This window comes from Oncorhynchus keta, unplaced genomic scaffold (assembly GCF_023373465.1).
Source record: "Oncorhynchus keta strain PuntledgeMale-10-30-2019 unplaced genomic scaffold, Oket_V2 Un_contig_29345_pilon_pilon, whole genome shotgun sequence".
Taxonomy (NCBI): domain Eukaryota; kingdom Metazoa; phylum Chordata; class Actinopteri; order Salmoniformes; family Salmonidae; genus Oncorhynchus; species Oncorhynchus keta.
The window spans coordinates 1-27,436 of NW_026286495.1; the positions used below are offsets into that span (position 1 = coordinate 1).

The window sequence follows — 27,436 nt, forward strand, 5'->3', positions numbered from 1 at the left end:
AGGGGATGCCTAGTCAGTTGTAAAGGGAGAGGGGATATCTAGTCAGTTGTAAAGGAGAGGGGATACCTAGTCAGCTGTAAAGGAGAGGGGATACCTAGTCAGTTGTAAAGGGAGAGGGGATATCTAGTCAGTTGTAAAGGGAGAGGGGTGCCTAGTCAGTTGTAAAGGAGAGGGGATGCCTAGTCAGTTGTAAAGGAGAGGGGGATATCTAGTCAGTTGTAAAGGAGAGGGGATACCTAGTCAGCTGTAAAGGAGAGGGGGATACCTAGTCAGTTGTAAAGGAGAGGGGGATATCTAGTCAGTTGTAAAGGAGAGGGGGTGCCTAGTCAGTTGTAAAGGGAGAGGGGATGCCTAGTCAGTTGTAAAGGAGAGGGGGATGCCTAGTCAGTTGTAAAGGAGAGGGGGATACCTAGTCAGTTGTAAAGGAAAGGGGGATACCTAGTCAGTTGTAAAGGAGAGGGGGATGCCTAGTCAGTTGTAAAGGGAGAGGGGGATGCCTAGTCAGTTGTAAAGGGAGAGGGGATACCTAGTCAGTTGTAAGGAGAGGGGGATGCCTAGTCAGTTGTATAAACTGGAATGCATTCTTACTGAAATGTGTCTTCCGTATTTAACCCAACCCTCTGAATCATAGAGGTGCGAGGGGGCATAATCGACATCCACGCCTTTGGCGCCCAGGGCCCAGTGGGTTTAAATGCCTGACAAACACACTCACACCATTACCCAGACCCGTCCTCGTGTCCCTGGAAACCCAGGCAAACAGGAGCAGATATAAGAGGATCCTCCACTGTAGCTGCAGTGAGCGCGCTCCAGATGTCACAGTCATGGCTGTCGGCCGCGCAGAGTGGTCTACTGGACGGTCCACTCCTGGGGATTAAACAGCCAATCAGCAAGTCGGTCAGTCAATCAATCTATCAATCAATCAAACTCCTGAAAGGATAGGGGTGTTAACATCAACACAGGAAATATTTCAGATGTTAGTATGTTAGTAGTCTCGGGCATAGATTCTGACACAGGCTGCGTTTACACAGGGCAGCCCACCTCTTATCTGTTGGCCAATTACTGACAAGAGATGATCCGATTGGTCAAAAGAACAATTACTGACAAAGAGAGATGATCCGATTGGTCAAAAAGAACAATTACTGAAAAAATCTGAATTGGGCTGTCTGTGAAAAACGACTATGTCTGTCTGTTGCCGAGAAGTGAGCAGACATGCTTTCATCTGTTCTGTTTTATTTCCTCATATGGCAGTGGTTAGTGTTTAACCCCAGAATTTAAAGTAGCAGAAGACAGAGAGAGGGGGGGGCAGAGAGGAAGGGAGAAAGAGAGAGAGTTTGAGAGAGAGCGAGACAGAGAGAGTTTGAGAGAAAGAGAGAGAGAGGGGCGGCAGAGAGAAAAAGAGAGGGGACAGAGAGAAAGGAGAAAGAGGGAGAGTTTAGAGGAGAGCGAGAGAGAGTTTGAGAGAGAGCGAGACAGAGACAGTTTAAGAGAAAGAGAGCTAGCATATTTATTCCAGACAGAGAGCCTGGGGGAGAAAGATGGAGACACATCTGTATTGTTTACTGCTAGCACAGAGATCTGACATATTATTTCAGACATCACATATCAGCAGAGAGCTTATTGTTAAAGAGAGTATCAGAGAGAGCCCGAGAGATTAAGATGAGTTAAGGCTGAGACAGAGAGTTTGGGAGAAAGAGAGCGAGACAGAGAGAGTTTAAGAGAAAGAGAGCGAGACAGAGAGTTTGGGAGAAAGGGTGCGAGAGAGAGAGTTTGGGAGAAAGGGTGCGAGACAGAGAGTTTAAGAGAAAGAGAGCGAGACAGAGAGTCAAGAGGAAGAGAGCTTATGATGAGAAGAGAGCCTGAGAAAGAGTGCGAGACAGAGAGAGCTTCAGAGAAAGGGAGCAGACAGAGAGTTTGGGAGAAAGAGAGCAGGACAGAGAGTTTGGGAGAAAGAGAGCGAGACAGAGAGTTTAAGAGAAAGAGCGAGACAGAGAGAGCTTGGAGAAAGAGAAAGAGAAACGAGACAGAGAGTTTGGGAGTTTAAGACAGAGAGCTTTAAGAGAAAGAGCGAGACAGAGAGAGTTTGGGGAGACAGAAGAGTTTAAGAGAAAGAGAGCGAGACAGAGAGAGTTTGGGAGAAAGAGTGCTGAGAGAGAGAGTTTGGGGAGAAAGAGACAGAGAGAGTTTAAGAGAAAGAGAGCGAGACAGAGAGAGTTTGGGAGAAAGAGTGCGAGACAGAGAGAGTTTAAGAGAAAGAGAGCGAGACAGAGAGAGTTTGGGAGAAAGAGAGCGAGACAGAGAGTTTAAGAGAAAGAGAACGAGACAGAGAGTTTGGGTGGAAGAGAGCGAGACAGAGAGAGTTTGGGAGAAAGAGAACGAGACAGAGAGTTTGGGTGGAAGAGTGCGAGACAGAGAGAGTTTGGGAGAAAGAGAGCGAGACAGAGAGTTTAAGAGAAAGAGAGCGAGACAGAGAGAGTTTAAGAGAAAGAGAGCGAGACAGAGAGAGTTTAAGAGAAAGAGAGCGAGACAGAGAGAGTTTGGGAGAAAGAGAGCGAGACAGAGAGAGTTTGGGAGAAAGAGTGCGAGACAGAGAGAGTTTAAGAGAAAGAGAGCGAGACAGAGAGCTTCTAAGAGAAAAAGAGCAGACAAGAAGTTTGGGAGAAAGAGTGCGAGACAGAGAGAGTTTAAGAGAAAGAGAGCGAGACAGAAGAGTTTAGGAGAAAAGTCTGAGACAGAGAGTTTAGGAAAAAGGGGCGAGACAGAGAGTTTAGGAGAAAGAAGCGAGACAGAGAGAGTTTAAGAGAAAGAGAGCAAGACAGAGAGAGTTTGGGGGAGAAAGAGTGCGAGACAGAGAGAGTTTAAGAGAAAGAGAGCGAGACAGAGAGAGTTTGGGAGAAAAAGAGTTTGAGACAGAGAGAGTTTAGGAGAAAGAGAGCGAGACAGAGAGAGTTTAAGAGAAAGAGAGCGAGACAGAGAGAGTTTGGGAGAAAGAGTCGAGACAGAGAGAGTTTGGGAGAAAAGGGAGCGAGACAGGAGAGTTGGGAGAAAGAGACAGACAGAGAGTTTGGGAGAAAAGAGAGCGAGACAGAGAGTTTAAGAGAAAGAGAGCGAGACAGAGAGAGTTTTGGAGAAAGAGTGCGAGAGAGAGAGTTTGGGAGAAAGGGTGCGAGAGAGAGAGAGTTTGGGAGAAAGAGAGCGAGACAGAGAGAGTTTGGGAGAAAGAGAGCGAGACAGAGAGAGTTTGGGAGAAAGAGTGCGAGACAGAGAGAGTTTAAGAGAAAGAGAGCGAGACAGAGAGAGTTTGGGAGAAAGAGTGCGAGAGAGAGAGTTTGGGAGAAAGGGTGCGAGACAGAGAGTTTGGGAGAAAGAGAGCGAGACAGAGAGTTTAAGAGAAAGAGAGCGAGACAGAGAGAGTTTGGGAGAAAGAGAGCGAGACAGAGAGAGTTTAAGAGAAAGAGAGCGAGACAGAGAGAGTTTAAGAGAAAGAGAGCGAGACAGAGAGAGTTTAAGAGAAAGAGAACGAGACAGAGAGAGTTTAAGAGAAAGAGAGCGAGACAGAGAGAGTTTGGGAGAAAGAGTGCGAGACAGAGAGTTTGGGAGAAAGAGAGCGAGACAGAGAGTTTAAGAGAAAGAGAGCGAGACAGAGAGTTTAAGAGAAAGAGAGCGAGACAGAGAGAGTTTGGGAAAGGGTGCTATGAGACAGAGAGAGTTTAGGAGAAAGAGAGCGAGACAGAGAGAGCTCTGGGGGAGAAAGAGAGCGAGACAGAGAGTTTAAGAGAAAAAACGAGACAGAGAGAGTTTAAGAGAAAGAGAGCGAGACAGAGAGAGTTTGGGGGAGAAAAAGAGTGCGAGACAGAGAGTTTGGGAGAAAGGTGCGAGACAGAGAGAGTTTGGGGGAGAAAGAGAGCGAGACAGAGAGAGTTTAGGAGAAAGAGCGAGACAGAGAGAGTTTGGGGGAGAAAGAGAGCTGAGAGAGAGAGTTTGGGAAAAAGAGTGCGAGACAGAGAGTTTGGGAAAAAAAAGAGAGCGAGACAGAGAGTTTAAGAGAAAGAGAACGAGACAGAGAGAGTTTAAGAGAAAGAGAGCGAGACAGAGAGTTTGGGAGAAAGAGTCTGAGACAGAGAGTTTAAGAGAAAGAGTGCGAGACAGAGAGAGTTTGGGAGAAAGTGGGTGCGAGACAGAGAGAGTTTGGGAGAAAGAGAGCGAGACAGAGAGTTTAAGAGAAAGAGAACGAGACAGAGAGTTTGGGTGGAAGAGAGCGAGACAGAGAGAGTTTGGAGAAAGAGAACGAGACAGAGAGTTTGGGGTGGAAGAGTCACGAGACAGAGAGAGTTTGGGAGAAAGAGAGCGAGACAGAGAGTTTAAGAGAAAGAGAGCGAGACAGAGAGTTTAAGAGAAAGTGAGACAGAGAGAGTTTAAGAGAAAGAGAGCGAGACAGAGAGAGTTTGGGAGAAAGAGTGCTGAGACAGAGAGTTTGGGAAAAAAGGGAGCGAGAGACAGAGAGTTTGGGAGAAAGAGAGCGAGACAGAGAGAGTTTAAGAGAAAGAGAGCAAGACAGAGAGAGTTTGGGGAGAAAGAGTGCGAGAGAGAGAGTTGGGAGAAAGAGAGCGAGACAGAGAGAGAGTTTAAGAGAAAGAGAACGAGACAGAGAGAGAGTTTAAGAGAAAGAGAGCTGAGACAGAGAGAGTTTTGGAGAAAGAGCAGAGAGAGAGTTTTGGAGAAAGAGTGCGAGAGAGAGAGTTGGGGGAGAAAGGGTGCGAGACAGAGAGTTTGGGAGAAAGAGAGCGAGACAGAGAGTTTAAGAGAAAGAGAACGAGACAGAGAGAGTTTAAGAGAAAGAGAGCGAGACAGAGAGAGAGTTTGGGAGAAAGAGTGAGACAGAGAGAGTTTAAGAGACAAAGCGAGACAGAAAAGAGAGCGAGACAGAGAGAGTTTGGGAGAAAAGAGAAGCGAGACAGAGAGTTTAAGAAAAAGAAGACGAGACAGCATGTTGTTTGGGGAGGAGAAGAAGTCTGCGAGACAGGAAAGTTGGGAGAAAGGGGCTGAGACAAGAGAGAGTTTAGGACAAGAGCGAGACAAAAGTTGGGAAAAGAAGCGAGACAGAGAGTTTAAGAGAAAGAGAGCGAGACAGAGAGATTTTGGAGAAAGTCTGAGAGAGAGAGTCTGGGAGAAAGGGTCAGAGAGAGAGAGTTTGGGAGAAAGAGAGCGAGACAGAGAGTTTAAAGAGAGAAAGAGAGCGAGACAGAGAGTTTAAGAGAAAGAGAAACGAGACAGAGAGTTTAAGAGAAAGAGTGCGAGAGAGAGAGAGTTTAAGAAAGAGAGCAGACAGAGTTTAAGAGAAAGAGCGATGACAGAGAGTTTAAGAGAAAGAAAGAGCGAGACAGAGAAAGTTTAGGAGAAAGAGTGCGAGAGAGAGAGTTTAGGAGAAAGAAGCGAGACAGAGAGAGTTTAAGAGAAAGAGAGCGAGACAGAGAGTTTAAGAGAAAGAGAGCGAGACAGAGAGAGTTTGGGAGAAAGAGAGCGAGAGAGAGAGTTTGGGAGAAAGAGAGCGAGACAGAGAGAGTTTAAGAGAAAGAGAACGAGACAGAGAGTTTAAGAGAAAGAGTGCGAGAGAGAGAGTTTTGGAGAAAGAGTGCGAGAGAGTTTGGGAGAAAGGGTGTCGAGACAGAGAGTTTGGGGAGAAAGAGAGCGAGACAGAGAGTTTAAGAGAAAGAGAACGAGATTAGAGAGAGTTTAAGAGAAAGAGAGCGAGACAGAGAGAGTTTGGGAGAAAGAGCGAGACAGAGAGAGTTTAAGAGAAAGAGAGCGAGACAGAGAGAGTTTAAGAGAAAGAGAGCGAGACAGAGAGAGTTTGGGAGAAAGAGTGAGAGAGAGAGTTTGGGAGAAAGAGAGCGAGACAGAGAGAGTTTAAGAGAAAGAGAGCGAGACAGAGAGAGTTTGGGAGAAAGAGTGCGAGACAGAGAGAGTTTAAGAGAAAGAGAGCGAGACAGAGAGAGTTTAAGAGAAAGAGAGCGAGACAGAGAGAGTTTAAGAGAAAGAGAGCGAGACAGAGAGTAAAGGAGAAAGAGAGCTCTGAGACAGAGAGTTTAAGAAGAAAAAGAGAGCGAGACAGAAAGTTTAAGAAAAGCGAGACAGAGATTTAGGAATAAGTTATTTAGGGAGATTTAGGAGAAAAGCGAGACAGAGAATAGTTCAAGAGTTGCGAGATAGAAGTTGGGGAGAAAAGAAGTCTGAGACAGAGAGAGTTTAAGAGAAAGAGAGCGAGACAGAGAGAGTTTAAGAGAAAGAGAAGCTTAGACAGAGAGAGTTTAAGAGAAAGAGAAACGAGACAGAGAGAGTTTTAAGAGAAAGAGAGCGAGACAGAGAGAGTTTAAGAGAAAGAGCGCAGACAGAGAGAGTTTGGGAGAAAGAGTGCGAGAGAGAGAGTTTGGGAGAAAAGAGAGCGAGACAGAGAGTTTAAGAGAAAGAGAGCGAGACAGAGAGAGAGTTTTGGAGAAAGAGTGCGAGAGAGAGAGTTTTGGAGAAAGAGATTTTTCAGAGAGAGAGTTTGGGAGAAAGGGTGCGAGACAGAGAGTTTGGGAGAAAGAGAGCGAGACAGAGAGTTTAAGAGAAAGAGAACGAGACAGAGAGAGTTTAAGAAAGAGAGCGAGAAAGAGAGTTTAAGAGAAAGAGAGCGAGACAGAGAGAGTTTAAGAGAAAAGAGAGCGAGACAGAGAGTTTAAGAGAAAGAGAACGAGACAGAGAGAGTTAAGAGAAAGCGAGACAGAGAGAGTTTAGGAGAAAGAGGTCGAGAGAGAGAGTTTGGGAGAAAGGAGTCAGACAGAGAGTTTGGGAGAAAAGAGCGAGACAGAGAGTTTAAGAGAAAGAGAGCGAGACAGAGAGTTTAAGAGAAAGAGAACGAGACAGAGAGAGTTTAAGAGAAAGAGAGCGAGACAGAAGAGTTTGGGAGAAAGAGTGCGAGAGAGAGAGTTTGGGAGAAAGGGTCTGAGACAGAGAGTTTGGGAGAAAGAGAGAGCGAGACAGAGTTTAAGAGAAAGAGAGCGAGACAGAGAGAGTTTAAGAGAAAGAGAGCGAGACAGAGAGTTTGGGAGAAAGAGTGCGAGAGAGAGAGTTTGGGAGAAAGAGAAGCGAGACAGAGAGAGTTCTAAGAGAAAAGCGAGACAGAGAGAGTTTAAGAGAAAGAGAGCGAGACAGAAGAGTTTGGGAGAAAGAGTGCGAAGAGAGAGAGTTTGGGAGAAAGGTAGACAGAGAGTTTGGGGGAGAAAGAGAGCGAGACAGAGAGAATTTAAGAAAAGAGAACGAGACAGAGAGTTTAAAGAAAGAGAGCGAGACAGAGAGAGTTTGGGAGAAAGAGTCTGCGAGACAGAGAAGAGTTTGGGAGAAAGGAGCGAGACAGAGAGTTTGGGAGAAAGAGAGCGAGACAGAATTTAAGAGAAAGAGAAGCGAGACAGAGAGTTTAGGGAGGAGAAAGAGAAGCGAGACAGAGAGTTTGGGAGAAAGAGAGCGAGACAGAGAGAGAATTAAGAGAAAGAGAGCGAGACAGAGAGAGTTTAAGAGAAAGAGAGCGAGACAAGAGAGTTAAGAGAAAGAGAGCGAGACATAGAGAGTTTAAGAGAAAGAGTGCGAGAGAGAGAGAGTTTAAGAAGAAAGAGAGTGAGAGGGGAGAGGGGAGTGAGAACAAGAATAAGAAACAGAGAGAGAGAAAAAGGAGACGCACACAAAGTGTGTACCATGCAGGTGTGCCCGTCACTGGCGAACTGGTATCCATCATTGCACTCACAGCGGAAGGTTCCGGGCTGGTTGTTGCAGACTGAGTGTTCTCCACAGGCCAGAGGGATCTCTACACTCATCAATATCTGACAGGAACAAACACAAACCCAAGCATTGACATAAAACACATAAACAGAAAGATACACATGACTGTTCAGATCTGAGGGATCTACACTAAACAATGTCTGACAGGGACAGATGGAGACAAACAGAAACAGAAAAATGACTGTTAGTCTGTTCAGATCTGAACAGGTTTTTAATCAAGAATGGTAAAAAGTGACACAGGACGGTATGTCGACCTTCAGATACTATACTATACTACAAATTACAACAACTGTAACAACTATAATAATAACTATAATAACTATAACAACTATAATAACTATAATAACTATAAAAACTATAACAACTATAATAACTATAATAACTATAACAACTATAACAACTATAATAACTATAATAATAACTATAATAACTATAACAACTATAATAACTATAACAACTATAATAATAACGATAATAACTATAATAACTATAATAATAACTATAATAACTATAATAACTATAATAACTATAACAACTATAATAACTATAATAATAACTATAATAACTATAATAACTATAATAATAACTATAATAACTATAATAACTATAATAACTAATAACTATAATAATAACTATAATAACTATAACAACTATAATAACTATAATAATAACTATAATAACTATAACAACTATAATAACTATAATAATAACTATAATAACTATAACAACTATAATAACTATAATAATAACTATAATAACTATAATAACCATAATAAACTATAATAACTATAACAACTATAATAACTATAACAACTATAATAACTATAATAATTATAATAACTATAATAATTATAATAACTAATTATAATAATAACTAATAATTATAATAATAACTATAATAACTATAATAATTATAATAACTATTATAATAACTATAATAACTATAATAATAATAATAACTATAATAAAACTATAATAACTATAATAATAACTATAATAATAACAATTATAATAACTATTATAACAACTATAATAACTATAACCCAACTAATAACTATAATAACTATAACAACTATAATAACTATAATAATAACTATAATAATTATAATAACTATATAATAACTATAATAATTATAATAACTATAATCACTATAATAATTATAATAACTATAATAATAACTATAATAATTATAATAACTATAATAATAACTATAATAATTATAATAACTATATAATAACCATAATAACTATAATAATAATAACTATAATAATAACTATAATAACAACTATAATAACTATAACAACTATATTATAACTATAACAACTATAATAACTATAACAACTAATAACTATAATAACTATAACAACTAATAATAACTATAATAAATAACAACTATAATAATTATAACAACTATAACAACTATAACAACTATAATAACTATAATAACTATAATAACTATAACAATAATAACTATAACAACTATAATAACTATAACAACTATAATAACTATAACAACTATAATAACTATAATAACTATAATAACTGTAATAATAACTATTATAACAACTATAATAACTATAATAACTATAATAACTATAACAACTATAATAACTATAATAACTATAACAACTATAATAACTATAATAACTATAATAACTATAATAACTATAAACTATATAATAACTATAATAACTATAACTATAATAACTATAATAACTATAATAAACTATAACTATATACTATAACTATAATAACTATAACAACTATAATAACTATAATAATAACTATAATAACTACAATAACTATAATAACTATAATAACTATAACAACTATAATAACTATAATAACTATAATAATAACTATAATAACTATACTACAACTATAACAACTATAATAATATAATAACTATAACAACTATAACAACTATAATAACTATAATAACTATAACAACTATAATAAATTATAATAACTATAATAACTATAATAACTATAATAACTAATAACTATAATAACTATAATAACTATAACAACTATAATAACTATAACAACTATAATAACTATAACAACTAATAACTATAATAACTATAACAACTATAATAACTATAATAACTATAACGACTATAACAACTATAATAACTATAACAACTATAATAACTATAATAACTATAATAACTATAATAACTATAACGACTATCACAACTATAATAACCATAATAATAACCATAATAATAACTATTATAACAACTATAATAACTATAATAACTATAATAACTATAACAACTATAATAACTATAATAACTATAATAACTATAACAACTATAACAACTATAATAACTATAATAACTATAATAGCAAGTTATTACCTGTAAACATGACAATGAACCTCGTTCAATGTATTATCTGGGGAATTATCTTTTTAGCGGCTACCAAACCAAACTCCCAAGACGCAGAGCAAAATATTTAGGAACATATTAGACCAGTGGGTACAATCCAATATGTTGTGACTGTAGTTCACTGGTGTTCTGGACAGTATCTGGACAGCAGAGGGACTGTAGTTCACTAGTGTTCTGGACAGTATCTGGATAGCAGAGGGACTGTAGTTCACTAGTGTTCTGGACAGTATCTGGACAGCAGAGGGACTGTAGTTCACTAGTGTTCTGGACAGTATCTGGATAGCAGAGGGACTGTAGTTCACTAGTGTTCTGGATAGCAGAGGACTGTAGTTCACTAGTGTTCTGGACAGTATCTGGATAGCAGAGGGACTGTAGTTCACTAGTGTTCTGGACAGTATCTGGATAGCAGAGGACTGTAGTTCACTAGTGTTCTGGACAGCAGAGGACTGTAGTTCACTAGTGTTCTGGACAGTATCTGATAGCAGAGGACTGTAGTTCACTAGTGTTCTGGATAGCAGAGGGACTGTAGTTCACTAGTGTTCTGGACAGTATCTGGATAGCAGAGGGACTGTAGTTCACTAGTGTTCTGATAGCAGAGGGACTGTAGTTCACTAGTGTTCTGGACAGTATCTGGATAGCAGAGGGACGCTGCAGTTCACTAGTGTTCTGGACAGTATCTGGATAGCAGAGGGACTGTAGTTCACTAGTGTTCTGGACAGCAGAGGGACTGTAGTTCACTAGTGTTCTGGATAACAGAGGGACTGTAGTTCACTAGTGTTCTGGACAGTATCTGGATAGCAGAGGGACTGTAGTTCACTGGTGTTCTGGATAGCAGGGGACTGTAGTTCACTAGTGTTCTGGACAGTATCTGGATAGCAGAGGGACTGTAGTTCACTAGTGTTCTGGACAGTATCTGGATAGCAGAGGGACTGTAGTTCACTGGTGTTCTGGATAGCAGAGGGACTGTAGTTCACTGGTGTTCTGGACAGTATCTGGATAGCAGAGGGACTGTAGTTCACTAGTGTTCTGGACAGTATCTGGATAGCAGAGGGACTGTAGTTCACTGGTGTTCTGGATAGCAGAGGGACTGTAGTTCACTGGTGTTCTGGACAGTATCTGGATAGCAGAGGGACTGTAGTTCACTAGTGTTCTGACAGTATCTGGATAGCAGAGGGACTGTAGTTCACTGGTGTTCTGGATAGCAGAGGGACTGTAGTTCACTGGTGTTCTGGACAGTATCTGGATAGCAGAGGGACTGTAGTTCACTGGTGTTCTGGATAGCAGAGGACTGTAGTTCACTAGTGTTCTGGACAGTATCTGGATAGCAGAGGGACTGTAGTTCACTAGTGTTCTGACAGTATCTGGACAGCAGAGGGACTGTAGTTCACTGGTGTTCTGGACAGTATCTGGATAGCAGAGGGACCGTAGTTCACTAGTGTTCTGGACAGTATCTGGATAGCAGAGGGACTGTAGTTCACTAGTGTTCTGGACAGTATCTGGATAGCAGAGGGACTGTAGTTCACTGGGTGTTCTGGACAGTATCTGGATAGCAGAGGGACTGTAGTTCACTAGTGTTCTGACAGTATCTGATAGCAGAGGGACTGTAGTTCACTAGTGTTCTGACAGTATCTGGATAGCAGAGGGACTGTAGTTCACTAGTGTTCTGACAGTATCTGATAGCAGAGGGACTGTAGTTCACTAGTGTTCTGGACAGTATCTGATAGCAGAGGGACTGTAGTTCACTGGTGTTCTGGACAGTATCTGGATAGCAGAGGGACTGTAGTTCACTAGTGTTCTGACAGTTATCTGGATAGCAGAGGGACTGTAGTTCACAGTGTTCTGACAGTATCTGGATAGCAGAGGGACTGTAGTTCACTAGTGTTCTGGACAGTATCTGGATAGCAGAGGGACTGTAGTTCACTAGTGTTCTGACAGTATCTGGATAGCAGAGGGACTGTAGTTCACTAGTGTTCTGGACAGTATCTGATAGCAGAGGACTGTAGTTCACTAGTGTTCTGGACAGTATCTGGATAGCAGAGGGACTGTAGTTCACTAGTGTTCTGGACAGTATCTGGATAGCAGAGGGACTGTAGTTCACTAGTGTTCTGGACAGTATCTGGATAGCAGAGGACTGTAGTTCACTAGTGTTCTGGACAGTATCTGGACAGCAGAGGGACTGTAGTTCACTGGTGTTCTGGACAGTATCTGGATAACAGAGGGACTGTAGTTCACTAGTGTTCTGGACAGTATCTGGATAGCAGAGGGACTGTAGTTCACTAGTGTTCTGGACAGTATCTGGATAGCAGAGGACTGTAGTTCACTAGTGTTCTGATAGCAGAGGGACTGTAGTTCACTAGTGTTCTGACAGTATCTGATAGCAGAGGGACTGTAGTTCACTGGTGTTCTGGACAGCAGAGGGACTGTAGTTCACTAGTGTTCTGGACAGCAGAGGACTGTAGTTCACTAGTGTTCTGGATAGCAGAGGGACTGTAGTTCACTAGTGTTCTGGACAGTATCTGGATAGCAGAGGGACTGTAGTTCACTAGTGTTCTGGACAGTATCTGGATAGCAGAGGGACTGCAGTTCACTAGTGTTCTGGACAGTATCTGGATAGCAGAGGGACTGTAGTTCACTAGTGTTCTGGACAGTATCTGGATAGCAGAGGGACTGTAGTTCACTAGTGTTCTGACAGTATCTGGATAGCAGAGGGACTGTAGTTCACTAGTGTTCTGGACAGTATCTGGATAGCAGAGGGACTGTAGTTCACTAGTGTTCTGGACAGTATCTGGACAGCAGAGGGACTGTAGTTCACTAGTGTTCTGACAGTATCTGGATAGCAGAGGACTGTAGTTCACTGGTGTTCTTGATAGCAGAGGGACTGTAGTTCACTGGTGTTCTGACAGTATCTGGATAGCAGAGGACTGTAGTTCAATAGTGTTCTGGACAGTATCTGGATAGCAGAGGGACTGTAGTTCACTGGTGTTCTGGACAGTATCTGGATAGCAGAGGGACTGTAGTTCACTGGTGTTCTGGACAGTATCTGGATAGCAGAGGGACTGTAGTTCACTAGTGTTCTGGACAGTATCTGGATAGCAGAGGGACTGTAGTTCACTAGTGTTCTGGACAGTATCTGATAGCAGAGGGACTGTAGTTCACTGGTGTTCTGGACAGTATCTGGATAGCAGAGGGACTGTAGTTCACTGGTGTTCTGGACAGTATCTGATAGCAGAGGGACTGTAGTTCACTAGTGTTCTGGACAGTATCTGGATAGCAGAGGGACTGTAGTTCACTAGTGTTCTGGACAGCAGAGGACTGTAGTTCACTGGTGTTCTGGATAGCAGAGGGACTGTAGTTCACTGGTGTTCTGGACAGTATCTGACAGCAGAGGGACTGTAGTTCACTGGTGTTCTGGACAGTATCTGGACAGCAGAGGGACTGTAGTTCACTAGTGTTCTGGACAGTATCTGGAAAGCAGAGGGACTGTAGTTCACTAGTGTTCTGGACAGTATCTGGAAAGCAGAGGGACTGTAGTTCACTGGTGTTCTGGATAACAGAGGGACTGTAGTTCACTAGTGTTCTGGATAGCAGAGGGACTGTAGTTCACTAGTGTTCTGGACAGCAGAGGGACTGTAGTTCACTAGTGTTCTGGACAGCAGAGGGACTGTAGTTCACTAGTGTTCTGGGACAGCAGAGGGACTGTAGTTCACTAGTGTTCTGGACAGCAGAGGGACTGTAGTTCACTAGTGTTCTGGACAGCAGAGGACTGTAGTTCACTAGTGTTCTGGACAGCAGAGGGACTGTAGTTCACTAGTGTTCTGGACAGCAGAGGGACTGTAGTTCACTAGTGTTCTGGACAGCAGAGGGACTGTAGTTCACTAGTGTTCTGGACAGCAGAGGGACAGTTCACTAGTGTTCTGGATAGCAGAGGGACTGTAGTTCACTAGTGTTCTGACAGCAGAGGGACTGTAGTTCACTAGTGTTCTGGACAGCAGAGGGGTGTAGTTCACTAGTGTTCTGGACAGCAGAGGGACTGTAGTTCACTAGTGTTCTGGACAGCAGAGGACTGTAGTTCACTAGTGTTCTGGACAGCAGAGGGACTGTAGTTCACTAGTGTTCTGGACAGCAGAGGGACTGTAGTTCACTAGTGTTCTGGACAGCAGAGGGACTGTAGTTCACTAGTGTTCTGGACAGCAGAGGGACTGGTAGTTCACTAGTGTTCTGGACAGCAGAGGGACTGTAGTTCACTAGTGTTCTGGACAGCAGAGGGACTGTAGTTCACTAGTGTTCTGGACAGCAGAGGGACTGTAGTTCACTAGTGTTCTGGACAGCAGAGGGACTGTAGTTCACTAGTGTTCTGGACAGCAGCAGGGACTGTAGTTCACTAGGTGTTCTGGACAGCAGAGGGACTGTAGTTCACTAGTGTTCTGGACAGCAGAGGGACTGTAGTTCACTAGTGTTCTGGACAGAGGGACTGTAGTTCACAGTGTTCAGAGGGACTGTAGTTCACTAGTGTTCTGGACAGCAGAGGGACTGTAGTTCACTAGTGTTCTGGACAGCAGAGGACTGTAGTTCACTAGTGTTCTGGACAGTAGTGTTTCAGAGGGACTGTAGTTCACTAGTGTTCTGGACAGCAGAGGGACTGTAGTTCACAGTGTTCTGGACAGCAGAGGACTGTAGTTCACTAGTGTTCTGGACAGCAGAGGGACTGTAGTTCACTAGTGTTCTGGACAGCAGAGGGACTGTAGTTCACTAGTGTTCTGGGACAGCAGAGGACTGTAGTTCACTAGTGTTCTGACAGCAGAGGACTGTAGTTCACTAGTGTTCTGGACAGCAGAGGGACTGTAGTTCACTAGTGTTCTGGACAGCAGAGGGACTGTAGTTCACTAGTGTTCTGGACAGCAGAGGGACTGTAGTTCACTAGTGTTCTCTGGTTCACTAGCAGAGGGGACTGTAGTTCACTAGTGTTCTGGACAGCAGAGGGACTGTAGTTCACTAGTGTTCTGACAGCAGAGGGACTGTAGTTCACTAGTGTTCTGGACAGCAGAGGGACTGTAGTTCACTAGTGTTCTGGACAGCAGAGGGACTGTAGTTCACTAGTGTTCTGGACAGCAGAGGGACTGTAGTTCACTAGTGTTCTGACAGCAGAGGGACTGTAGTTCACTAGTGTTCTGGACAGCAGAGGGACTGTAGTCTACTAGTGTTCTGACAGCAGAGGACTGTAGTTTTCAGTGTTCTGACAGCAGAGGGACTGTAGTTCACTAGTGTTCTGGACAGCAGAGGGACTGTAGTTTCAGTGTTCTGATAGCAGAGGGACTGTAGTTCACTAGTGTTCTGGATAGCAGAGGACTGTAGTTCACTAGTTCTGGACAGCAGAGGGGACTGTAGTCTCACTAGTGTTCTGGACAGCAGAGGGACTGTAGTTCACTAGTGTTCTGGACAGCAGAGGGACTGTAGTTCACTAGTGTTCTGGATAGCAGAGGGACTGTAGTTCACTAGTGTTCTGGACAGCAGAGGGACTGTAGTTCACTGAAGTGTTCTGGACAGCAGAGGACTGTGGTTCTGCTCAGTGTTCTGACAGCAGAGGGACTGTAGTTCAATTACCAGTGTTCTGATAGCAGAGGGACTGTAGTTCACTAGTGTTCTGACAGCAGAGGGACTGTAGTTCACTAGTGTTCTGGACAGCAGAGGGACTGTAGTTCACTAGTGTCTGGGACAGCAGAGGGACTGTAGTTCACTAGTGTTCTGACAGCAGAGGGACTGTAGTTCACTAGTGTTCTGGACAGGCAGAGGACTGTAGTTCACTAGTGTTCTGACAGCAGAGGACTGTAGTTCACTAGTGTTCTGGACAGCAGAGGGACTGTAGTTCACTAGTGTTCTGACAGCAGAGGACTGTAGTTCACTAGTGTTCTGGACAGCAGAGGGACTGTAGTTCACTAGTGTTCTGGACAGCAGAGGGACTGTAGTTCACTAGTGTTCTGGACAGCAGAGGGACTGTAGTTCACTAGTGTTCTGGACAGCAGAGGGACTGTAGTTCACTAGTGTTCTGGACAGCAGAGGGACTGTAGTTCACTAGTGTTCTGGACAGCAGAGGGACTGCAGTTCACTAGTGTTCTGGACAGCAGAGGGACTGTAGTTCACTAGTGTTCTGGACAGCAGAGGGACTGTAGTTCACTAGTGTTCTGACAGCAGAGGGACTGTAGTTCACTAGTGTTCTGGACAGCAGAGGGACTGTAGTTCACTAGTGGTTCTGGTTCACAGCAGAGGGACTGTAGTTCACTAGTGTTCTGGTTCACAGCAGAGAGGACTGTAGTTCACTAGTGTTCTGACAGCAGAGGGACTGTAGTTCACTAGTGTTCTGGACAGCAGAGGGACTGTAGTTCACTAGTGTTCTGGACAGAGGGACTGTAGTTCACTAGTGTTCTGGACAGCAGAGGGACTGTAGTTCACTATAGTGTTCTGGACAGCAGAGGGACTGTAGTTCACTAGTGTTCTGGACAGCAGAGGGACTGTAGTTCACTAGTGTTCTGGACAGCAGAGGGACTGTAGTTCACTAGTGTTCTGGACAGTATCTGGACAGCAGAGGGACTGGACTAGTGTTCTAGTTCACTAGTGTTCTGGACAGCAGAGGGACTGTAGTTCACTAGTGTTCTGGACAGCAGAGGGACTGTAGTTCACTGGTGTTCTGGACAGCAGAGGGACTGTAGTTCACTAGTGTTCTGGACAGCAGAGGGACTGTAGTTCACTAGTGTTCTGGATAGCAGAGGGACTGTAGTTCACTAGTGTTCTGGACAGCAGAGGGACTGTAGTTCACTAGTGTTCTGGACAGCAGAGGGACTGTAGTTCACTAGTGTTCTGGACAGCAGGAGGTTCACTAGTGTTTCTGGACAGCAGAGGATTCTTCGTGTTCTGGATAGCAGGGACTGTAGTTCACTAGTGTTCTGGACAGCAGAGGGACTGTAGTTCACTAGTGTTCTGGACAGCAGAGGGACTGTAGTTCACTAGTGTTCTGGACAGCAGAGGACTGTAGTTCACTAGTGTTCTGGACAGCCCAGAGGGACTGAAGTTACTAGTGTTCTGGACAGCAGAGGGACTGTAGTTCACTAGTGTTCTGGACAAGCAGAGGGACTGTAGTTCACTAGTGTTCTGACAGCAGAGGGACTGTAGTTCACTAGTGTTCTGGACAGCAGAGGGACTGTAGTTCCACCTAGTGTTCTGACAGCAGAGGACTGTAGTTCACTAGTGTTCTGGACAGCAGAGGGAGCAGAGGGACTGTAGTTCACTAGTGTTCTGCAGAGGGACTGTGGTTCAGCAGAGGGACTGTAGTTCACTAGTGTTCTGGACAGCAGAGGGACTGCAGTTCACAGTGTTCAGCAGAGGGACTGTAGTTCACTAGTGTTCTGACAGCAGAGGGACTGTAGTTCACTAGTGTTCTGTTCTGGACAGCAGAGGGACTGTAGTTCACTAGTGTTCTGACAGCAGAGGGACTGTAGTTCACTAGTGTTCTGACAGCAGAGGACTGTAGTTCACCAGTGTTCTGACAGCAGAGGGACTAGTAGTTCACTAGTGTTCTGATAGCAGAGGGACTGTAGTGTCTTAGCAGAGGGACTGCAGTTCAACAGTTCTGGACAGCAGAGGGACTGTAGTTCACCAGTGCTCTGACAGCAGAGGGACTGTAGTTCACTAGTGTCTCTGGACAGCAGAGGGACTGTAGTTCACTAGTGTTCTGGACAGCAGAGGGACTGTAGTTCACTAGTGTTCTGGACAGCAGAGGACTGTAGTTCACTAGTGTTCTGACAAGAGGGATGTTCACTGGACAGCAGAGGGACTGTAGTTCACTAGTGTTCTGGACAGCAGAGGGACTGCAGTTCACTAGTGTTCTGGACAGCAGAGGACTGTAGAGTTCTGGACTGTAGTTCACTAGTGCTCCTGACAGCAGAGGGACTGTAGTTCACTAGTGTTCTGGACAGCAGAGGGACTGTAGTTCACTAGTGTTCTGACAGCAGAGGGACTGTAGTTCACTAGTGTTCTGGACAGCAGAGGGACTGTAGTTCACTAGTGTTCTGGACAGCAGAGGGGACTGTAGTTCACTAGTGTTCTGGACAGAGGGACTGTAGTTCACTAGTGTTCTGGACAGCAGAGGACTGTAGTTCACTAGTGTTCTGACAAAAGCAGAGGGACTGTAGTTCACTAGTGTTCTGGATAGCAGAGGGACTGTAGTTCACTAGTGTTCTCTGACAGCAGAGGGGACTGTAGTTCACTAGTGTTCTGGACAGCAGAGGGACTGTAGCTCACTAGTGTTCTGGACAGCAGAGGGACTGTAGTTCACTAGTGTTCTGGACAGCAGAGGGACTGTAGTTCTAGTGTTCTGGACAGCAGAGGGACTGTAGTTCACTAGTGTTCTGGACAGCAGAGGACTGTAGTTCACTAGTGCTCTGACAGCAGTATCTGGACAGCAGAGGGACTGTAGTTCACTAGTGTTCTGGACAGCAGAGGGACTGTAGTTCACTAGTGTTCTGACAGCAGAGGGACTGTAGTTCAATAGTGTTCTGACAGCAGAGGGACTGTAGTTCACTAGTGTTCTGGACAGCAGAGGACTGTAGACTGTTCTAGTTCACTAGTGTTCTGACAGCAGAGGGACTGTAGTTCACTAGTGTTCTGACAGCAGAGGGACTGAAACTACCAGTGTCTGGACAGCAGAGGGACTGTAGTGTTCTGGACAGCAGAGGGACTCGTAGTTCACTAGTGTTCTGACAGCAGAGGGACCGTAGTTCACTAGTGTTCTGACAGCAGAGGGACTGTAGTTCTACTAGTGTTCTGGACAGCAGAGGGACTGTAGTTCACTAGTGTTCTGGACAGCAGAGGGACTGTAGTTCACTAGTGTTCTGACAGCAGAGGGACTGTAGTTCACTAGTGTTCTGACAGCAGAGGGACTGTAGTTCACTAGTGTTCCCCTGTTCTGGACAGCAGAGGGACTGGTAGTTCACTAGTGTTCTGGACAGCAGAGGGACTGTAGTTCACTAGTGTTCTGGACAGCAGAGGGACTGTAGTTCACTAGTGTTCTGGACAGCAGAGGGACTGTAGTTCACTAGTGTTCTGGACAGCAGAGGGACTGTAGTTCACTAGTGTTCTGGACAGCAGAGGGACTGTAGTTCACTTAGTGTTCTGGACAGCAGAGGGACTGTAGTTCACTAGTGTTCTGGATAGCAGAGGGACGTAGTTAGTTCACTAGTGTTCTGGACAGAGGGACTGTAGTTCACTAGTTCTGTTCTGGACAGCAGAGGGACTGACAGCAGAGGGTAGTTCACTAGTGTTCTGGACAGCAGAGAGGGACTGTAGTTCACTAGTGTCTGACAGCAGAGGGACTGGAGCCAGTGTTCTGACAGAGGGACTGTAGTTCACTAGTGTTCTGGATAGCAGAGGGACTGTAGTTCACTTCAGTGTTCTGGACAGCAGAGGGACTGTAGTTCACTAGTGTTCTGGACAGCAGAGGGACTGTGGTTCACTGAGTGTTCTGACAGCAGAGGACTGTAGTTCACTAGTGTTCTGGACAGCAGAGGGACTGTAGTCTTCAGAGGACTAGTCAGTACCCTGACAGCAGAGGGACTGTAGTTCACTAGTGTTCTGACAGCAGAGGGACTGTAGTTCACTAGTGTTCTGGACAGCAGAGGGACTGTAGTTCACTAGTGTTCTGGACAGCAGACTGTAGTTCACTAGTGTTCTGGACAGCAGAGGGACTGTAGTTCACTAGTGTTCTTGACAGCAGAGGGACTGTAGTTCACTAGTGTTCTGGACAGCAGAGGGACTGTAGTTCACTAGTGTTCTGACAGCAGAGGGGACTGTAGTTCACTAGTGTTCTGACAGCAGAGGGACTGTAGTTCACTAGTGTTCTGACAGCAGAGGGACTGCAGTTCACTAGTGTTCTGGACAGCAGAGGGACTGTAGTTCACTGGTGTTCTGACAGCAGAGGGACTGTAGTTCATCAGTGTTCTGGACAGCAGAGGGACTGTAGTTCATTGGATGGACTGTAACTGAATCAGACTGGGTTTCCTAGGTGCTCCGGACAGCAGAGGACAAATGTGTTTAGAGATACACCTTTCCTGTGTCTGACACCAGTGTTCTGGACATCCTGTCTTTGGACTGTCTGAATCAGAGTGTCTAAGCAGCACTTCCTTTTCCCTCGTCCCAAAACTGTTCCTACCCCTCCCCTCCCCAAGCCTGTCCCAAGACAAAATAAGAACTCCTGTCTATGTGGACTAGGGGAGTAGGGTCCTCATTTTAACCTCTGTGTGCCCGAGAGCACTTCCTTTCCTGTCATCCTAAAACTGTTCCTCCCGCCTCCCAATCCCGTTCCAAGACTTTCCCAACTCCAAAGACAAAAACATTTCCTAACCCAACTCCAAGCCCGAAATAGAAACCCCCCCCCTCTCTGTGAAGGGACTACTCCTTCCTGTACATCATACTGTTTGTGAACTCTGAAATGAGCCCTGAAACCCCAAGATATGAAGGGAGGGCTCTAGGGAGTAGGGTGGAAATGGTCCCCTAATCAACCTATGATTGAGTGTTTGGTCTGGGAGTCAGACAGTGAAGGAACAGGATTGGTTGACAGGATGGGCTCTCAACCAGGGCCACAGTACAACGCAGTACAGAATATAGTACAGAGCACATCAGAGTACAGTACAGCACAGTACAGAGTACAGCACAGTACAACGCAGTACAGAATATAGTACAGAGCACATCAGAATACAGCACAGTACAGAGTACAGCACAGTACAGAATACAGCACAGTACAGAATACAGCACAGTACAGAGTACAGTACAGCACAGTACAACGCAGTACAGAGTACAGAATATAGTACAGAGCACATCAGAATACAGCACAGTACAGAGTACAGTACAGAGTACAGCACAGTACAGAGTACAGCACAGTACAGAGTACAGCACAGTACAGAGCACAGCACAGTACAGCACAGTACAGAGTACAGCACAGCACAGAGTACAGCACAGTACAGAGCACAGCACAGGTACAGAGTACAGCACAGTACAGAATACAGCACAGTACAGAGCACAGCATACCTGTAAGTGTTAATGAGGACACTGTAAGACACTGTAAGATGTAATGGAGCATTAGATGTTTTTCCCTTTCCTGCTTGGTATGCAAAATACTGACTAGAGCTTCATTTAGACACCAAAAGATACAGACTAGAGCTTCATTTAGACACCAAAAGATACTGACTAGAGCTTCATTTAGCCACCAAAAGATACTGACTAGAGCTTCATTTAGACACCAAAAGATACTGACTAGAGCTTCATTTAGACACCAAAAGATACTGACTAGAGCTTCATTTAGACACCAAAAGATACTGACTAGAGCTTCATTTAGACACCAAAAGATACTGACTAGAGCTTCATTTAGCCACCAAAAGATACTGACTAGAGCTTCATTTAGCCACCAAAAGATACTGACTAGAGCTTCATTTAGCCACCAAAAGATACTGACTAGAGCTTCATTTAGCCACCAAAAGATACTGACTAGAGCTTCATTTAGCCACCAAAAGATACTGACTAGAGCTTCATTTAGACACCAAAAGATACTGACTAGAGCTTCATTTAGCCACCAAAATATACTGACTAGAGCTTAATTTAGCCACCAAAAGATACTGACTAGAGCTTCATTTAGACACCAAAAGATACTGACTAGAGCTTCATTTAGACACCAAAAGATACTGACTGGAGCTTCATTTAGACACCAAAAGATACTGACTAGAGCTTCATTTAGACACCAAAAGATACTGACTAGAGCTTCATTTAGCCACCAAAAGATACTGACTAGAGCTTCATTTAGACACCAAAAGATACTGACTGGAGCTTCATTTAGACACCAAAAGATACTGACTAGAGCTTCATTTAGACACCAAAAGATACTGACTAGAGCTTCATTTAGCCACCAAAAGATACTGACTAGAGCTTCATTTAGACACCTAACACGACTAATGATATGATTGTTCTGATCAGCTCTCTGTGTATTATGAGTACTCCAGACAGCCGTTCCGTCACATCTCCATAACATACCGTAACAAGAGCGCCCGTCTCCAGTGAAGCCAGCAGCACACTGGCAGGTGAACTGTGTTCCCTGTTCGGGTCTACAGACAGCGTTGGTGTCGCAGCCGTGTCTCCCAGTGAAACAGGAATTCTCCTCTTTCTGCTGGCCTCCTGGACAGAAACACAGCCAGTACAGTTTAAATACAGCATTCTCCACTTCCTGCTGGCCTCCTGGACAGAAACACAGCCAGTACAGTTTAAATACAGCATTCTCCACTTCCTGCTGGCCTCCTGGACAGAAACACAGCCAGTACAGTTTAAATACAGCATTCTCCACTTCCTGCTGGCCTCCTGGACAGAAACACAGCCAGTACAGTTTAAATACAGCATTCTCCACTTCCTGCTGGCCTCCTGGACAGAAACACAGCCAGTACAGTTTAAATACAGCATTCTCCACTTCCTGCTGGCCTCCTGGACAGAACACAGCCAGTACAGTTTAAATACAGCATTCTCCACTTCCTGCTGGCCTCCTGGACAGAAACACAGCCAGTACAGTTTAAATACAGCATTCTCCACTTCCTGCTGGCCTCCTGGACAGAAACACAGCCAGTACAGTTTAAATACAGCATTCTCCACTTCCTGCTGGCCTCCTGGGCAGAAACACAGCCAGTACAGTTTAAATACAGCATTCTCCACTTCCTGCTGGCCTCCTGGACAGAAACACAGCCAGTACAGTTTAAATACAGCATTCTCCACTTCCTGCTGGCCTCCTGACAGAAACACAGCCAGTACAGTTTAAATACAGCATTCTCCACTTCCTGCTGGCCTCCTGGACAGAAACACAGCCAGTACAGTTTAAATACAGCATTCTCCACTTCCTGCTGGCCTCCTGGACAGAAACACAGCCAGTACAGTTTAAATACAGCATTCGCCACTTCCTGCTGGCCTCCTGGACAGAAACACAGCCAGTACAGTTTAAATACAGCATTCGCCACTTCCTGCTGGCCTCCTGGACAGAAACACAGCCAGTACAGTTTAAATACAGCATTCTCCACTTCCTGCTGGGCTCCTGGACAGAAACACAGCCAGTACAGTTTAAATACAGCATTCTCCACTTCCTGCTGGCCTCCTGGGCAGAAACACAGCCAGTACAGTTTAAATACAGCATTCTCCACTTCCTGCTGGCCTCCTGGACAGAAACACAGCCAGTACAGTTTAAATACAGCATTCTCCACTTCCTGCTGGCCTCCTGGACAGAAACACAGCCAGTACAGTTTAAATACAGCATTCTCCACTTCCTGCTGGCCTCCTGGACAGAAACACAGCCAGTACAGTTTAAATACAGCATTCTCCACTTCCTGCTGGCCTCCTGGACAGAAACACAGCCAGTACAGTTTAAATACAGCATTCGCCACTTCCTGCTGGCCTCCTGGACAGAAACACAGCCAGTACAGTTTAAATACAGCATTCGCCACTTCCTGCTGGCCTCCTGGACAGAAACACAGCCAGTACAGTTTAAATACAGCATTCTCCACTTCCTGCTGGGCTCCTGGACAGAAACACAGCCAGTACAGTTTAAATACAGCATTCGCCACTTCCTGCTGGCCTCCTGGACAGAAACACAGCCAGTACAGTTTAAATACAGCATTCTCCACTTCCTGCTGGCCTCCTGGACAGAAACACAGCCAGTACAGTTTAAATACAGCATTCTCCACTTCCTGCTGGCCTCCTGGACAGAAACACAGCCAGTACAGTTTAATACAGCGTTTCCCAAACTCGGTCCTGGGGACCCCAATGGGGCACATTGATTATTTAAATCAGCTGTGTAGTGATAGGGCAAAATATGATTAGGACCGTGTTTGGGAAGTGCTGGTTTAATATCCCATTATCAATGTAGTTAAGAACTAGGTTATCACACATTTAGACAATGTTTCATATTATATTGTAGGTGATTGTTGCTACTCCAAAACTGGCACTACCAGAGACCATCGACAAAATTGGAAGGCTCTCGATTAGGAAGATCTGTCTCAAACAGGAACAGGAAACGACTACTACTTGAACCATCTACAAATAATACAAAAGAAGACCAACAGAAAGACGTATCAATTAGGGAGGAGGAATTTACATCAGTCTAAACAGGAAGAAGGAAGGAAGGAAATCAGACCAATCAGAGAGACAACAATAACCTCAGACGGAAGTGACCTCACCGTTGACATCGCCGATTTTGTTGCTCATGGCGTATCGGATCAGCTCGTTGTTGGAGTCGTACATCACAAACACCTGGTCCACACTCAGCATCTGTAGAAGACATACTGTATTAATGTATTCGGTTACATGCATTTGCATTTGTTTATTGATGCATTTGGTTACTAGTATGATTACTCGTATGATTGATTGATTGATTGATTGATTGATTGATTGATTGATTGATTGATTGATTAGTGTGTACCTGTGTGGGCAGCACGGCCCTTGCAGCCTCGTCATTTGGACAGCTCTGGAAGGTGATGGTCTGTCTCCACTGGTAAGTCCTGGTCTCAGCAGAGCCATCATCCAGACTCACAGTGTAGTCCCTTGTAGAGGAAGACGTGATCACTACAGGAGGAGAGAGACACCAGGCTCAGAGGAAGATGTGATCACTACAGGAGGAGAGACACCATACTCAGAGGAAGACGTGGTCACTACAGGAGGAGGGAGACACCAGGCTCAGAGGAAGATGTGATCACTACAGGAGGAGGGAGACACCAGGCTCAGAGGAAGATGTGATCACTACAGGAGGAGAGAGACACCAGGTTCAGAGGAAGACGTGATCACTACAGGAGGAGAGACACCAGGCTCAGAGGAAGATGTGATCACTACAGGAGGAGAGAGACACCAGGTTCAGAGGAAGACGTGATCACTACAGGAGGAGAGAGACACCAGGCTCAGAGGAAGATGTGATCACTACAGGAGGAGAGACACCAGGCTCAGAGGAAGATGTGATCACTACAGGAGGAGGGAGACACCAGGCTCAGAGGAAGATGTGATCACTACAGGAGGAGAGACACCAGGCTCAGAGGAAGATGTGATCACTACAGGAGGAGAGAGACACCAGGCTCAGAGGAAGATGTGATCACTACAGGAGGAGAGAGACACCAGGCTCAGAGGAAGATGTGATCACTACAGGAGGAGAGAGACACCAGGCTCAGAGGAAGACGTGATCACTACAGGAGGAGAGAGACACCAGGCTCAGAGGAAGACGTGATCACTACAGGAGGAAAGAGACACCAGGCTCAGAGGAAGACGTGGTCACTACAGGAGAGAGAGACACCAGATCCAGAGGAAGATGTGATCACTACAGGAGGAGAGAGACACCAGGCTCAGAGGAAGATGTGATCACTACAGGAGGAAAGAGACACCAGGCTCAGAGGAAGACGTGATCACTACAGGAGGAGAGAGACACCAGGCTCAGAGGAAGATGTGATCACTACAGGAGCAGAGAGACACCAGGCTCAGAGGAAGACGTGATCACTACAGGAGGAGGGACACCAGGCTCAGAGGAAGATGTGATCACTACAGGAGGAGAGAGACACCAGACTCAGAGGAAGACGTGATCACTACAGGAGGAAAGAGACACCAGGCTCAGAGGAAGACGTGATCACTACAGGAGGAGGGAGACACCAGGCTCAGAGGAAGATGTGATCACTACAGGAGGAAAGAGACACCAGGCTCAGAGGAAGATGTGATCACTACAGGAGGAGAGAGATACCAGGCTCAGAGGAAGACGTGATCACTACAGGAGGAGAGAGACACCAGGCTCAGAGGAAGACGTGATCACTACAGGAGGAGAGAGAGACCAGGCTCAGAGGAAGATGTGATCACTACAGGAGGAGGGAGACACCAGGCTCAGAGGAAGATGTGATCACTACAGGAGGAGAGAGACACCAGGCTCAGAGGAAGACGTGATCACTACAGGAGGAGAGACACCAGGCTCAGAGGAAGATGTGATCACTACAGGAGGAGGGAGACACCAGGCTCAGAGGAAGATGTGATCACTACAGGAGGAGAGACACCAGGCTCAGAGGAAGATGTGATCACTACAGGAGGAGAGAGACACCAGGCTCAGAGGAAGATGTGATCACTACAGGAGGAGAGAGACACCAGGCTCAGAGGAAGATGTGATCACTACAGGAGGAGAGAGACACCAGGCTCAGAGGAAGACGTGATCACTACAGGAGAGAGAGACACCAGGCTGAGAGGAAGATGTGATCACTACAGGAGGAGAGAGACACCAGGCTCAGAGGAAGATGTGATCACTACAGGAGCAGAGAGACACCAGGCTCAGAGGAAGACGTGATCACTACAGGAGGAGAGACACCAGGCTCAGAGGAAGTTGTGATCACTACAGGAGGAGGGAGACACCAGGCTCAGAGGAAGATGTGATCACTACAGGAGGAGAGAGACACCAGGCTCAGAGGAAGACGTGATCACTACAGGAGGAGGGAGACACCAGGCTCAGAGGAAGATGTGATCACTACAGGAGGAGGGAGACACCAGGCTCAGAGGAAGATGATCACTACAGGAGGAGAGAGATACCAGGCTCAGAGGAAGACGTGATCACTACAGGAGGAGAGAGACACCAGGCTCAGAGGAAGATGTGATCACTACAGGAGGAGAGAGACACCAGACTCAGAGGAAGATGTGATCACTACAGGAGGAGAGAGACACCAGGCTCAGAGGAAGATGTGATCACTACAGGAGGAGAGACACCAGACTCAGAGGAAGATGTGATCACTACAGGAGGAGGGAGACAGCAGGCTGAGATCAGGAGAGCGTGATCACTACAGGAGGAAAGAGACACCAGGCTGAGATCAGGAGACACACAACATGATCCTTGATGGGACAGACACAGTAACATAAACACAGCACTGAGCCTATTCATGGGTTGCATGTTTCCTCACATTATTGTTTTGAACGTTAGTTTTGGACTAATGCCATTCTACTCAACACATCGTCAATGAGCGCTGATGAAGATTTCATCAAAACTGCTTGGAAATACAATGACATTCAGGAGGAGACTTTTCGTCATAATTGTGATGTCACCAGATTGACTTTAGATGCAGTATAACGTTAGCTAGCTAGCTAAGATTAAGGTGTGATGTCACCAGATTGACTTTAGATGCAGTATAATGTTAGCTAGCTAGCTAAGATTAAG

At 44.8% G+C, this 27,436-nt stretch overlaps 1 pseudogene; it reads right to left on the reverse strand.

Moving 5' to 3' along the window:
* Positions 1-712: 712 nt before the first annotated feature.
* LOC118378644 (nidogen-1-like) overlaps positions 713-27,436 on the reverse strand; it is a 37,201-nt pseudogene continuing 10,477 nt past the window's right edge.